This window comes from Gastrolobium bilobum, unplaced genomic scaffold, assembly GCF_033153095.1.
Source record: "Gastrolobium bilobum isolate Gb01-03AN ecotype WA unplaced genomic scaffold, APGP_CSIRO_Gbil_v1 utg3831, whole genome shotgun sequence".
Taxonomy (NCBI): domain Eukaryota; kingdom Viridiplantae; phylum Streptophyta; class Magnoliopsida; order Fabales; family Fabaceae; genus Gastrolobium; species Gastrolobium bilobum.
Window position 1 is genome coordinate 57,481 of NW_026899695.1, and position 16,772 is coordinate 74,252.

Consider the following 16,772-nt stretch of genomic DNA (forward strand, 5'->3'; position numbering starts at 1 on the left):
GAAAGAAGAAAGAAGAGTTTTGGAGAAGAAGAAAGGCAAAGGGGCTTTCAAAACTTCAAACTTGTGAAAAATCATAGAGAGAGGGTCTCTCTCTCTCTCTCTCTCTGTTCGGTCACACTGGAACCCTAGCGTCGTCCATGGCGATCTTCTTGACTCACACGCAATCATTCCGGCGACTCTAAACTTCCCCTGCCGGGAATGGCCGAACCGCCACCGGGGTACACTGCGTTCAATTTAGCTAAGCTAGGGTTTCAGTTGGATATCGGATTCGGAGATCTCTCTGTCTCTTAACTCTTAAGTCTCAACTAATTAATTAACCGGTTTATTATTTTTTTGAACCATCGTAACCGCCCGCTAAACCCGGGAACAGTTACCGGGTGGCGGATCCCTATTTGTTGAGTTGTGATGGCGAGAGGAAGGCAGTGCTGCTTCGAGAAGCTTCGGAGGTGCGTTCGAACGGTTTTCTTCGTGGCGGCATTGGTCGCGTCTCTGCTGGTGACGTCGCTGCCGGTGCTCGTGGCGGTTATCGACGTGCTCGTGCCTTGCGTTTTGATTTCCAGCTTCACGTGCGTCCGGTGCTACGGCTTCAAGGAGCATTTGCGTCGATACGCTTTCAAGAACTCCTTGACGGATATTCCTCTCGTTTCAGTCATAAGATCCTTCGTCATTATCTGTACGATCCATTGTTCTCTTTTCTCATCCCTTTTTGCCGCATTTCCTTCGCTTTTTTTTTTTTTCACTTTTTTTTTTCACTTGCATTATGAAATGATATGAGGATGATAATCCTTTGAAGCAATCATTTATTGTGCTTCTAATCTTACTTTATTTGAACAATTCATTTTTTTCTCTTCTTTTTGTTGAATGTGTTGAAGGTGGATGATAAGGTGCTGAATTTGTCTACCGAGCCATTTGTTTGTTCGTTTATTTTATTTTGTATTTATTTTTTAATCAGATTCTTCTTTGAAATCAATTTTCGAAAGCCTTTCGATGACGCATATTTATATTTTTAAATAAACTAGATCGCGTTTCAACCAAGATAAAGAGCATGCTGTGATTCATCTTATGTATTTTTACGTAATAAATCTTATGTTCTGTTGCTGTACGTCAAATAATAAAGTTGAAGTTGATCAGGAATTGAAGGGTGGTTTATCTTATTTTTTTTGTTCCCCTCGAAATAACGGGGCATATGATCTCATATCCTTTCGTTAAAATCCTGTTATTACTATTACATGATGAGTTAACTTTTCTCAATTTGTGTTCTGTGCATACAGAATCCGTACAATGAGCAGTAGTTGGATCGTCTCCACTTGTTAAGTAGTTTAGTTTATTTTTATATAAAAAAAAAGTTTGGTTCTCACATTGGGCCTTTTCTTTTAATGAATGTAGGTGTTTATTCCATTTGTGATGTCCCCGCTCTCTCACATGGTCCTTACCTTGGAACTGTGACTCTCTCTTCCATTGTCTCAATTGTTATCCTCTCAGTCAAAGCTTGTGTTTTCACTGTAAATTCCCAGATTGAAGAGGAAGCTTCGGTTTCTCTTACAAGGAAGAGACTCCATTTAAAGAAGTCATGGGGAATGCCCGTCCTATTTCTTTCATCAGTTGTGTTTGCCCTTGGCCATACTGTGGTTGCTTATAGAACCAGCTGCAGAGCAAGGAGAAAGCTCCTGTTTCATCGAGTTGACCCTGAAGTGGTAAGCTTGCAATAGTTTTCTAGTCTTGTTCTAGTGCTTAGTATGTTGTTTCTTTAGTTTTAATTCTTTGGAATTGAGTGGCTGTAATATTATGCTCCAGCTTAAAAGAAATTTTCTGAATTCACAAAGCTCAAATTGATCAATTGTAATTACTTTGTTGACACGCATGTGAAAAAAATTTATTTATTTCTGCCTAATTAAGCAGGCCCTTTCATACAAAAATATTTTCTCTGGCTATCAGAAGGCCCCACGTTCTCCTGTTCCTTCTGGGGGGAGAACCCCAAAAAGTGACAGTGAAACGAGGATCAGACCCTTTGGAGCAGCTCGTGGTGAAGAACGGCCAGTCAGATTACTTGCAGACTCGGACAGCTTATTCATCACTTGTCAGGGGCTTACTCTCCATTACAAGCTCAGTCTACCTGGTTCACCTCCATTTAACTTGTCCTCAACATCTTTCCTTGAATCTAGTTCTATTTGCAGCACATCATCTATGACTGGGGGGTTGGCGAAATTTAATAGACATGTGCTATGTATGTCTCCGAAAATCCAGCGACAACTCTACAGGAGCTATAGCAATCATTTCCATGGCTCATCTTTATATGCTCCTCTTTTGGATGGTCCAGTAACTTCTTCCCTTCTTTCTGAAGATATCCCTGTTTTGCATCTAGATGAAAATGATGAAACAATTAAATTGGATTCTTTGTATTTGGAGCAAAATTTAGAGGGAATTGGCCAAGTAGGTATTGTTTTAATACATGGGTTTGGTGGAGGAGTCTTCTCCTGGAGGCATGTAATGGGATCTCTAGCTCAGCAGAGTAATTGCACAGTTGCTGCATTTGATAGGCCTGGTTGGGGATTGACTTCAAGGATGCGTCAGGAGGATTGGGAGAAAAAAGAACTGCCTAATCCTTATAAACTTGAAAGTCAGGTGATTACTATCTATCATTTGTGTAAACTGTTTTAGAAAACATTTGATATTTTATTCTTCCTAGTCTTGATTAAACAAGTACTAAGGTATGTGTCGGCTTCCTTATCTATCTAGAGGGGAGGTATGATCAGATTGCTTCCTTTTGAATGGGAGAGTATACTTCAGGCTTCCAAGGCCTAGAGCTTTCAGTTTATGTCCAACCGCGAACCTTTGCAGTTTGCATTGATATAATCAATTGAGTTTATAGTTTTTTATCCAGGTTTTATCTGAAGTCACATATCTTATGAATTTTTTTTTTCCAGGCTGACCTGCTTTTATCTTTCTGTTCTGAGATTGGATTTTCTTCGGTTGTGCTAATTGGTCATGATGATGGAGGGTTGCTTGCTTTGATGGCTGCACAAAGAGTTCAAACGTCAATGAATTCTTTCAATGTGAGTATTTCTTTGTGCTTTGCTGTGTCAAGTAGATAACTTGATTAGCCACATTGTGCAGCTGAACTTTTATCTTGATTTACCTGTAAAGCCAGCCTAATCAAGTAAAGAAGTTATTTTATGCGTATTATAATAGCAAGATTCCTCTAAGTGTTCCATCCGAACAACAAGTGTTGACAAATTAAGTAATAGCATGATGTGTTAGTAGGGCCCTTTGCATATTATATTTCAGTCAGATGAATTATTAAGATATGTAGAAAGGAGCATAGTAGGCAATTAATATTTAGCTTTAGGATGATTCTGTAACTTTCCATTATTCTTAATGTAGGTTTCTAAGAAGATAAAAAAATTTGGCGGTTTATGGGGGGAAATAAGCAGAATAACTGTTTGGGACAGGAATAATTCACATCTATCATGCTCGCTAGGGTGAGTATGCCTGAAAAAGAAAGGATAAAAGATAAATTATTTCAGTTTTAATAATTTATTTTTATCATGGTATGTATAATCCCATTGCCATACTAGAATCCATGATGCTGACCCTACTTAATGGGAATAATGTTTGGTTGTTATTGTTGTTGTTGTATGTGTGATCAGATAAAAATGGAATCCGGTTTCAGTCATTTTGCATAAGGGGTTCCAGTGCCTGGGGCCTGTGGGTATTGGTCACATTGCTTAACTATTGTAAACTTCAAATATAACCTCCACATTTGATTAAATTCCCTTTGATTAGCAAACATATTTATAAATGCGTATTGCCTATCATGTTAGTTGCAAATTATAGAACAAAATGATCAAGACAGATTAAAAAACCGGATTCCATGGAAAAGGAATAAGTACTTAATGGTTAGGTATCTTGGTATATTTTTATTTGTGTATATATGAAGATATCACTTACATTGGTCATGTTACTCACATTCAGTTAAATTGTCCCATGCAAGCTAATTTTTATTGATTGAGGTTATAAGTTTTATGGTCAAATGTGATTTGATTTATTTGTCAAGTCTGTTCTGTATCATTCAGGTTACGGTGAAAGGGGTTATATTGCTAAATGTTAGCTTGTCAAGGGAAGTAGTTCCTTCCTTTGCCAGAATCCTTCTACATACTTCACTTGGCAAAAAACATTTGGTTCGCCCACTACTAAGAACGGAAATCACTCAAGTGGTGAATCGGTGTTCATGGTACGATGCTTCCAAACTGACAACAGAGGTTTTGAGTCTCTATAAGGTATGTTTGTACCTTAAGCTACATGTTGATATGAATTGGAACTGCTATTACCTTTTGTATGGAATGGAAAATTGTTACTTAATTAACCTTGAGATAAATACCGTATAATTAGGTCTCACAGACTCCAGTTGCCTAAGAATAGTTATGGTTCATTCTTTGTTTAGGTAGTTTGGCATATTGGATATATAATTTTATTATTTTTATGTATATTCTTTTTGTGTTGTACATTTTCTGGAGAGTAACTATACGTTTGAGAATCTTTCCCCCTTCCCCTCCCAATTTTTTCTTATCCTGGTAAATCATGGTAGAGTTTGATCATTGATTATAACTTATTAACTTGCCTCTACCTTTTTATGTTATCTGTATGCCTCATTTTGCTTCCCTTCTGAGTGTTGTTTCTCATGCTTTTATTCAGTGTCACTTCTGTAGCAGGATTTATTGACTTGAGTTACACATGGCTGTTTTTAAATGTGTATAGGCTCCGCTATAGGTAGAAGGATGGGATGAGGCACTTCATGAGATTGGTAAATTGTCATCTGAAACAATCCTTTCGGCAAAAAATGCAGAATCATTGCTACAAGCTGTAGAAGACATTCCAGTGTTGGTCATAGCTGGTGCTGAAGATTCACTCGTCTCTCTGAAATCTTGTCAAGCGATGGCTTCAAAATTTGTAAATTCTGTAAGTATCGTAGTCCCCATCTATTGATTCATTCTCGACAATTTGGGGATGAGAAATTAGGGAGTGCTTGGTAGGAATGGAGATGGGGAGGTTGAAAATACATTTTTGTTTGGAATCTAAGTGTGAGTAGTGAAGTTCCACATTGGTTAGAAATAGATTAAGTGAAGACCATATAAGTGGATGGATCCATAAACTTAACGCTTTAAGCTTTTGGGTTGAGATATGGTATTGAGTCCACTTAGGAGTCCACTTATGATGCCCTTCCCATGGGCTCCTGTTGTTACCCAACATTTTTCAATTTCTACATTTGTTTTCCCCTCACATTTTTTATCTCCCAAGCATTTATCATGGCATATGATTACTTCATTTTCAAAGTTTCCTAACACTTCTTTGACCCATTTGACATGCAGAGACTGGTTGCAATATCTGGATGTGGCCATCTACCCCATGAGGAGTGTCCAAAGGCGTTACTTGCAGCTATATCACCTTTCATTAGTAAACTTCTATCTGTATATAACTCGCAAAGCTAATAGATCATCTCTTTCCAAGGTTAATATGCATAGGCCAATCTAGTGTAGGGCTTTTTTTTACTTCTTTCCCCCCTTCTCTCGTCCTTCTCCTGTTTCCTCTTTCCTTTCTTTCTAAGCAATATTACTTCAAGAGAAAAAGAGCAAAGGTATCTGATCTCTTCTCTTGGGTGTTTTTGATGTGCTAGCTTTAGGGGTTTTAACCTGTATCTTCCCTACCCCCAGTTTTTATCTGTCAATATGTACGTTCATTTGAGCTTCTTGTTTGTCATTTCCCACTAAATGGAAGTGGGAAGATAACATGCATTTGTAAATTTAATTTATGTCAGATTGATAAAATATAATTTTAGCTTGCTTGTTTCCGGCTGCTGAACACTATCCATTTATCATACCGACCTTCTAAATGGAGCACTTGACAGACACTTCTGAAATGTTACAATTTACGATTATAATTTAGTCACAATTAAAAATGCAGTAATGAATTTAAAACAATTTGTGATTATAGACTATTTTCGTTTTTTTTTTTTTTTTTTTTCATTTTGTTTATTAAATTCATAAATATCTGTCATTTGAACTGAGTAAAATCTGTGAAGTATACTCTTTTTACCGCAATGAAAATATTTTGGCCATAAGTACAGAATTGTTGGATAAGAAAAGTTCAAAGCTAATTCCTGACATTAATTTTTTAAACCGTGGATTAATGTTAAAGCAGAAAAGAAAAACGTTTTATTTATCAGTTTCAAGATGATACTCTAGCAACTGGGAAAACATAGGGAAATTCAATATTTTCTGGGAGAAAGACATTAATGAGTTGATGTGATTCAACCTAAAAATAAGCGTCAGAAAATCTTCAGCCTTTTTAATGAAGTCCAGAAACATTGGTACGACAATTTCAACCATGTCTCTAGCTAATATTTAAAAATTAATCACTTTTTTAATGTGGTTATATAATCACGGTTAAATAACCTTTCATATTTTAGTGTTTGACATCAGATCAAACTTCTGATCACTTCATAATTGACTCTCATATTAATTAAAAAAATATTTCAATCCAAAAATTTAAATGACTATTTAAAAATTATTTTAATAATTTTATATTAGAGTGTTTCTCATTGTAACAGCAAAGGGAAGTTGCTTATCAGTTATCACCGTGTGTATTGCGTTGAAAATGGTTGTGGTGATCTTTTGGCAAATCATGGGCTTTCACACTTTGTTAATCTTATTCCACAATTATGAATATTGAAATAAATTTCTATAATAATTAGTTATAATTTTAAAAATATTTTATTCATATAAATGAAAAATAAATTGAAAATAAGTGTTAAATTAATAAAAGGAAATAAAATATAAACCACTTTATTAATAAGTTTGTACTTGTTTGGAAGAATGGAATAAGATAAATTAACCTAAATCTGCACTGAATGAATGAAGTGCTGCCGGTCAAAATGAAATTATCTCTCTCCGTCCCCATTCAAAAATGCCGTTTTATAAAAGTAAAAATTAAAGCAGACAGTGTTGATTCAGATTCTTTTCCCTTTTACGAGAAATCCAGATCAGTGATACTAAATATGAAGTTATATAGAGATAACAAATTCATCAAACACATACTCACTCTAGAGAGTGGGATATGCATGTTTAATGCTGGAACCAAGTTGTTGAATCACAATACGTATCGTGAATCGTTCGGCTGTTTTTTCGTATCATGAATCGTGAATCGTATTGAATCATAAGATTCAGAAACAAATTAAAAATAACTTCAAAATGTATAATATCATATAAATCCAAATTAAAAAAAAACCCAAATACCAAAAAAAAAAAGTAACTATGTAAGTTAAAAATTGATGTAACTATGTATTATAATATAATATAATAGTATACCCATTACCCACTATCTGAAAAGTTGACAAGACAACACTACAAGTTTAGATTTTTAAATTTTAATACTTTAAAAAGCTTCTTTAAATGCTGCTGCAACATATGTATAACTCAGTGCATGACACGGTACCCACAAGGCCACCACACACAACTGCAACTCAGAGATATTTTATAATATCTTAATATATTTTAAACCTCTTCAAAATTAGCTATTAGATGAAGAATTGAAGACTGAAATAGTGAAGACTGAAGAGTTTTAAAAGATTACCCGAACTGGCGTTCAACTCAGTCTCCCTGCAAATCGTTTCTTCTCTGCTTCAACTCTCTGCGTTCAACTCTCTGCAACGTCAAGAAGACAAGAACCTTCAACGCGTCTTCTTGGTCTTCAACTTCAAGAACCTTCAACGTGTCTTCCCATCTTCTACTCGATTTTTTTTCGTTTTGTTTTCCTTTCTGTTCTCTTTCACTTTTATTGTTTGTTATTATGAGTTTCAGATGGGATTTTAAATCCCAAATTTTTCTGAAGCAAAACAACTCTTCAGATTAAATTTTTATCTTTTCAACTTCTGCGACTGTTGGTTTTTTTTTTTAAAAATTTGAATCGCAAATTTGCAGCGATTCACGATTCATAACTGAATCGTCCGATTTCAACGATTCACTATTCTGATTCTTATCATAATCGATTCATTGGTGCAATTTGTATCGTTTTGTTGCTGTATCGTACCGTATCGCACGATACGTATCGTGTATCGTGCGATACTAACAACCATGGCTGGAACATAAATAACACATGTGATCACAGTTGTTAGCATTAACACATCAATAATACATACAAGACATGAAAACCCACCTTCCTTTAAAAAGAAATTACCGCCCTTATAAAGAAAAAGATAAGCATAAAGTCAATTGAAGAGGAGAGTTATATTAACAATTAGAGTAAGGATATTCTAACTACCCAAAATTCTTACTACTAACTTACTACCCATCACATCATCATTGGATCAAAGAGAGAGAATGTTAAAAAGTTTTTGAAAAGAGATAAAATGTTAATCTAATGGTGATTAGATAGGTAGTAAGTTGATAGTGAAAATTTTTGGTAGTGAGAATATCCCTCCTCTAACAAATTTTTTTTTTTACAAACTTATAAACTATATTAGTATATTATGTCTTACCGGTAGGAGTATAAATATGTTAGACTAAGCTAGACTTTGCTTTAAATAAGGTCTGTGTAAAAAATATTGAGTTTGGCCTGGCTTGTTAGCCTGTATAGGTCCTATATTACAAGTTTGACCTGACCTATATTTAAAAAATAAAAATATTGGTCTAGACCTGTTTAAGTTTATTAAACATTCAACAATTAAAAGAATAACTAAAATAATATTATTTTATTATTCAAAATTATTAAAATAATAATTTTATTTATTTTATTTAAAATAAATAATATAATATAGGTCGGCCTGTAAACTTATAGGCCCGACATGTACAAAAAAATCTATGACCTTTTCACTAAATAGATTTTTTTAAAAGCGTAGACTTGTTTTATTTCACTATTTGAAATAGGTCAAGTCTGACCTAATATACACTAGGCCTTAGGCCCTTGTAGGTTGACCTAGCCCATTTATACCCCTACTTATCTATGGTAAGACATAGTGTCATTTACACCCCTACTTACCTACCGATAAGATATAATATAATTTGTAAGAGTTTGTAAATAAAAAGTTTATAAATATAACCCTACCCTAAATCAAAAGATAAACTCTAGTACAAAAAATAAAAAAACAAAAAACAAAAAAGAGAAACTTAAGCTGTAATTTCACTTGGAATCATTCGACCAAGGTAATTATTACCTGTAGAAAGTTTTACAACCTAAATTAATAGTTATCAGTAAGAAGCGACGTAGAACAAAATCTTAAAAATATAATCCCGAGAGAAAACAAAAATAAAATTAAAATGAACACCCATATGAGATAACAAAATGCTAGGGGGTGTTTGGTATGAGTATTATTTTTAGAACGATGGGAAAGTGGGTGGGGATATTTTTTAGCAATGTTTGGTATAAGGAAACCTAAAAAAAGCTAAGGAAAAAAGTTACCGATCATTCAAGTTTTGTATTAAGCACAACTAAAAAATTATACCCCACAACATATGGTATTTTTTTGTACTCATGAAATCCGAATCTGGTTTTAATGATTTGAGACCAAAATGCCCTTTTGTAATATATCTGCTAATGTGTAAGTAGACATCGCAAAGAAGCACGCAATGGAGAGAAAGCTTCGTAGTCTGCACATCTCCACGTTGAGCATTCAGATTTCAGAATATTCACATTCCATTTGATAACATCGAATGCCATTTACAACATGCATGAAATCAAGCCTCCATTTTCTAGTGTGATGTTTTTCACAAACATTGAAATCATTATTACTCACACATCAGTTACACACCCTACCATGTTAATTGGCGTTGCATCCATTACCAACAACATCAAAAATTAATCTGTTAGAAATTAAAGACAGAGAGGGAAGATCAGAGAAGAAAAGTGAGTACATATACACACTACACACAACTAAAACGAACATCTACAATATTAAAAAATTATGGATAAATTGGTAATTTATGTTAACATTTCCTTCAATATTTTACAATCAACCAAATGTACCATCAGTAACATTAACTAAATTTTCTTGGTAAAATTTTGGCCTACCAAACAACTTTTCGTTATTTCTCGGGCTAAATAATTTTTCACCATATTCTCAGAAATCTTTTTTTCCCAGATAAAAAATATCTCCTATACCAAACGTCCCATAGGAGAATAAAATGTTACCTTAACGAGAATGAGAATATCCGATTTGTTGAGTTTACGAGAGTCGTGCGATTGAGAAAGTAAGAATTATAAAGAGAGTTTTGTCTATTTAGTTACTGATAGAGTAAAAAAAATGGAAAATGTAATTATTTCTATGAAAGAGAAATTAAATTTTGTGGAAAATATAAATTAATAAATCTAACTACAAGCTCACCTTGTTAAGATAAGATCACCCTTGATCTTATCCTTCAACAAACTAAGTCAGTCCTAGTCTTTCGCAACTATATGTATAATCAGTACATACATATCAGTTGAGTTACTCAGTACATGTCCTCTCACAATTTATGCAGAATCCCACTGATGCTCAATATCAGGCTATACTACGTATTTTATGATACATAAAAGGTAACCCCGGACAAGGACTACTACTTCAATCAGACAGTGATCTCACTCTTCGTGCTTATTCAGATTCAGATTGGGCTAGCTGTCCACTAACCCGGCGCTCAGTTACTGGCTACTTTATCATGTTGGGAACTTCTCCTATCTCATGAAAAACAAAGAAACAACCTACGGTGTCTTGCTCATCAGCTGAGGCAGAATACCACACCATGGCAGCAGCGACCGCTGAGTTATTATGGCTTAAATCTTTCTTAGGCTCTCTTGGGGTTCAACATTCACAACCGATATATTTGCATTGTGATAACAAGTCTGCTATGCAAATAGCTGCTAATCCGGTGTTCCACGAACATACGAAACATATAGAATTTGATTGTCATTTTGTACGTGATCATGTTTTACAAAATACAATCACCACCTTATATGTTCGATCAGATAAGAAGATTGCAGACATATTTACCAAACCCCTTAGCATGAAGCAATTCAGTTTTCTTCTCAACAAATTGGGCATTTCATCACTACATGCTCCAACTTGAGGGGGAGCGTTAGAATAAGATCACCATTGATCTTATCCTTCAACAAACTAAGTCAATCCTAGTCTTTAGCAACTATCTGTATAATCAGTTAAGGATAGTTTGTTAAGCATGATTTTTTATAGTTTGTTATTCTTATTTGTATTCAAATATGTAATCGTACCATGTATATATTTGGCTGCCTGCCACCAATCAACATATCTCAGAATTCATAACCTGTTATATTTCTATACACCTTAGTAGATCTTATAAGCTCATCTTGATAGAGAAAGAGGTTTAATGTTTCTTCAGTAAATAATAAATATTTTTATCTCTTCGAAACACAAAAAAGTTGATACAAGTTTTTTTACTCTTTATCTCATTTCTTCTTGCATGATCTTGTCAAGTCGAGATAAAGTCACTTCATACAAGAGAATATTAATTTTTTTTGTAAATTTTAGGGAGAAATCTTACATTGAACCCCTTATTTGTGATAAAGCTATCTCCTAATTATTGCATAAATTTTAGTTTTTTTTTTTGTAAATTTGGAAAGAAGCACCGTTGTATTCTGATTGTCCTGAAGAATTAAATGATTTAATTAAAAATACATTTATTTATTTGATGCAGCTTATATTTATAAATTTTCTTTATAATTATTTAATTATTTTTAATTTACTTTTGGTTTTGACTATAGCAAAAATAATTATAAAAATTTATGTATACGGGAAGAGATATTTTGATTCCGGTGTAAGAATAAAATTTTTTACTCCTCATCATAACCGCTGATTTCTATGCATCTTACGATTATAATTTATTAATAATTAATTAATGGATATAATTCAATAAATTATAATCGTCAGATGTAAAAAAAATCAACGATTTAGAGGAGTAATACTTTTCCCCCTTACATCGGTGTCAAAAGATCCTTCCACATTACTGTTACATGTAGGGAGTCTACACATGTTAAAAGTTATCCTGCCAAGTTGAGGGATTTTATAGCATGAGGTGTTGAGCATAGAAACTAGAAGTAGTTAGGTGGTGGTTATGTGGCAACATATAGAGAAGTGCATGTATGTACTGTAGGGTGTATATAAACAATAAGTTGTACTTGTAAAAAGTCATTCAGAAAAAAATCACATTTTCATTCGTTCCTTTTATCAGTTCCTCTGTTTCTCTCTATCTTAGGGTTCAACCCTAACATTGGTGCTTTCATCGCACGAACACCATGGATTCCAGAATGAGAGTTCAGGATTTAGCTGAAGAATTCTCGGGGTTTCAACAACGCGTTGATGGTCGTCTTGATGATCATCATGCTCAAATGGATCGAGTGGAAGCTAGGCTCGATGATTATCAGAGCCAAATGGCGTTGATGTTAACTCAATTGCAGCAGCTTAATACTACAGTTCAAGGAAGCACAGACACTCCAAAAAACAGGGAGTGTCGTGTCTGACACGCCGACACGCTCCGACACGGTGTCCGACACACTGTCAACATTCCCGACATGTTGACCATTTCGACACGCGAATTTGACTGTGTCCGACACGTTCCGACACGGTCAAATGGAATTTTCGTAATTGTTTTTTTAATTTTGTTTTTTAAAAATTAAAATATATTATAAAGCTTCCACCTGGTTATATCAATTTTTTTTTTTTTTTTTGTCTTTCTTCCCCTTAAGTAGATAAGAGATCATCTCAGCATCATTGTTGTCAATTCCTATTACGCTCTTGTTGTATCTTCTTCTCTCTGATCTCTCTAATCTGATTTGATCTCTCTATATGATATTATCTCTCTCTTATCCCAGTTCCTATTTTTTTTTATTAAAGCTTCTACCTTTATAACGTGTTGATGGGTATTATTAATTTAGTTTCATTTTTTTGTTAAATTATTGAATATTAAACGAAATATACACTATATAAATTAAAAATATTATTTATTATTAAAACGTGTCCCAACGTGTCGAAATCCATAATTTTTTAGGATTGACGTGTCGGAGTGTCCTGTCGAGTCACGTGTCGCGTGTCGCATCGGTGCTACATAGCTACAGTTCTTGCCATGGATGCACGTTCGTGTGAGACCACTCAGCGACCTTTCAGTTTTCATCCGAATTCTGAGTCGTCTCCAAATGGTCATCGTCATGATCTAAACAATTGGAGGCAAATTTTGAAAGCAATTCGTTTGGAGATTCTAGTGTTTAATGGAAGCGATCCAAATAACTGGATTTTTAGGACAGAGTTGTTCTTCAATCTACAACAAATACCTCAAGAGTTCAAGGTTCCTCTAGCTGGATTGCATATGGATGGTATGGCAGCTGCATGGTATCAATGGATCTACAGTGGTGGTACGATTTGTTCATGGAGGGAGCTTGCTACGGCCTTGCGTCAAAGGTTTGGAGTTTCTACATTCACCAATTTAACTGGTGTCCTTTTGAAACTGTCTCAAACTGGTCAATTACGCGATTATATTAGGTATTTAGAAGGACTCATAAATCAAGTTTCAGGATTAGGAGATGAACTTTATATGAGCTTTTTTGTTTCTGGTTTAATATCAGAACTTCGGAGTGCTGTGCAGTTGCGCTCCCCTGTGACTCTTCATCAAGCAATGCAAAGTGCACTTGCTTATGATGAACATCACTCTGAACTTAAAGCTTCATTTTCTGTTACCTCAAGAAAAATGGGACTCTAAGGTGCCGAAACCTTTCATTCAAACAGAACTGGCATCGAGTATTGTTACCAATGTTACGGTGCCACAGTTGCCCGGTCCCACTCCTAATCTAGCTTTGCCAGCACCTCCAATGGTAAGAAAGCTATCACACGCTGAATTACAAAAGAAGCGTGAGCTGAACTTATGCTACCATTGCGACGAAAAATGGAGTGCTAAGCATAAGTGCAAAAATAAAATGTTATTGTTGATTGGGGATTGAGATGATTTGGATCAGGAGGCTGAAGAGGAAGAAATAGTTTGGCAGTCTGGGAATATTGCCAAAGAGACGTCAGATGTTGCATTGCACGCTATGGTGGATATGGTGCATAGATGTTCGCTGATGTTTTCTACTATTCTCTCAGGCTATGAGGTATCCATTTTGGTTGATTCTGGAAGTACGCACAATTTTATTCAATTGCAGTTGGCTTGTAATTTGAATTTACCAATGACTCGTGTGAAAAAAATGAGAATATTCTTGGGAAATGAGGAATTTTTACTCTCAGATTTTTACTCTCAGTCTTAATGTGCCAATTGATATACAAGGTCACAAATTTTTAGATGATTATGTGTGCTGGAGTTAGCTGAATTACATGTTATTCGAGGTATGCAATGGTTGGAAGTATTGGGAAAGGTTACTGACGATTACTAAAAAAATCTATGGAGTTCATTTGGCAAGGGAAAGAAGTGGTACTTTTTGGGCTTCAGAAGGAACATATTCCTGAAGTGACAAATAACATTCCTACTAACAAAGCTGTCTGTTATGCCTTATTACATGAGGCAGAACCTACAAATGAGGTGTTAGCCGAACTACTTGCTCTTCCTCCTCAAATCCCTGAGAAGCTTTGGCAATTGTTGTGTCAATATCAGGCAGTATTTCAATTACCACGTGAGCTACCCCCTTTTTGAGGCCTTGACCATGCCATTCATTTGGTGGAACAAGCACAACCGGTTAATGTCAAGCCATACCGATATTCCTATTTTAAAAAAGTAGAGATTGAGAAACAGGTTTCTGATCTGCTCATGGCTGGATTCATTCAACATTCACATAGTCCTTTTTCCTCACCAGTACTCTTAGTTAAGAAGCATGATGGCTCATGGAGAATGTGTATTGATTACAGGGTTTTGAATGCCATAACCATTTGAGACAGGTTTCCCATACCAACTATTGATGAACTCTTGGATGAATTGGGCAGTGCTACAGTGTTCTCCAAGCTTGACTTAAGAGCTGGATACCATCAAATAAGGGTGCTGCCACGGGATGTGCAGAAGACAGCTTTTCGGACTCACGAGGGGCACTATGAATTTCTTGTGATGCCCTTTGGATTAACAAATGCCCCAGCCACTTTTCAAGTTGTTATGAATCATCTTTTTAAACCATATTTGAGGAAGTTTATCATAGTGTTTTTTGATGATATTTTGGTGATTAGCAGGTCATTGGAGGAGCATGTAGCACACTTGAGCATCACTTTGGAGAGTCTGCAGAAACACAAGTTCTTTGTTAAACTCTCTAAATGTTAATTTGGAACCTCTTCCATAGAATATCTTGGCCATGTGGTATCTAATGAAGGAGTTCATGCGGATCCTAAGAAAATTGCTGCCGTGGTTGCGTGGCCAAAACCTAAGAACGTGAAACAACTAAGAGGATTTCTGAGGTTAACAGGGTACTATCGCAGATTTGTTAAGGGGTATGCTACATTGGCAGCTCCATTAACTGATTTGCTCAAGAGTGCATACGATTTTCGGTGGTCAAACAAAGCTTCTCAAGCTTTTGTTTTTTTGAAGGAGGCAATGTCTCAAACTCCAATATTGATTTTACCAGATTTCCAGCAAGCATTTGTAGTAGAGACTGATGCTTCCAACAGTGGGGTGGGTGCTGTTTTATTGCAGAATGAAAGGCCAATAGCTTTCTTTAGCAAAAAGTTGGGTTGTAGGATGGCCAATGCATCGACTTATGTGAGGGAACTTTATGCCATCACATCTGTTGTGAAAAGATGGCGCCAATACCTCCTTGGTTCGCATTTCACTATTCGTACTGACCATTCAGATGACAGAACAGCAGAAATACCTTTGCAAGTTGTTGGGATACTCATTTAACATTGAGTATAAGGCTGGGAGTACTAATGTGGTTGCAGATGCATTATCTCGAATACATGAGGAAGGGGCTGTAAATGTTATTGTGACTGAGCCAAATTTTGATGTTTTATCAGAGATTAGAAAGCAAAATTTGGAGGATCCATATTTGTTAAAATGTCATCAACAGTTCCAAAGGGAACCTGGGAGTGTGAATCAACTATTAGTCAAAGATGGGGTTTTATTCCACCAAAATAGATTCTTATTGAATCCCAAATTATCTCTAATTCCTCAATTAATCCAGGAGGCTCATGCATCTTTGAGTGGTGGCCATACTGGTGTGTTGCGCACATCCCTCCGTTTGTCTTCCTTTTTTTCTGGGAAAGCATGCGAAGAGATGTGAAGCAATATATTCAGAGTTATTCCATTTGCCAACAAGTTAAGTACGAGCCTAAGAAGACAGTGGGATTGTTGCAACCTCTACCGGTGCCAGAAGGAATATTTGAGGAGTTAACCATGGACTTCATAGTGACCTTACCACCCTCAAATGGATACACCACCATCTTAGTGGTTGTTGATCGCCTATCTAAGTTTTCCTATTTTAGAAAACTTCCACGCTCTTACACTGCTGTTGTCGTTGCACAACTCTTTTGTGAGTTGGTAGTTAAAAACCATGGTTTCCCTCGTTCTATTTTAGCTGATCGTGACACTGTGTTTATGAGCCAATTTTGGACATATTTGTTCAAGCTAAGTGGCACCACTTTGCGAACAAGTTCTTCCTATAACCCTCGGTCCGGTGGACAAACTGAGGTTACTAAATGATACATAGAGCAATACTTGAGGGCTTTTTGTCATGAGAAGCCTTCTCACTGGTCAAGCTTACTGTGTTGGGCTCAATACCATTGTAATACCAGTGTTCATTCAGCAATTGGTATG

General features: G+C 35.6%; 1 pseudogene; it reads left to right on the plus strand.

The window, feature by feature from the left end:
- The first annotated feature begins 405 nt into the window (after nucleotides 1–405).
- Nucleotides 406–5,486, plus strand: LOC133292671 (uncharacterized; annotated as a pseudogene).
- Nucleotides 5,487–16,772: the final 11,286 nt, after the last annotated feature.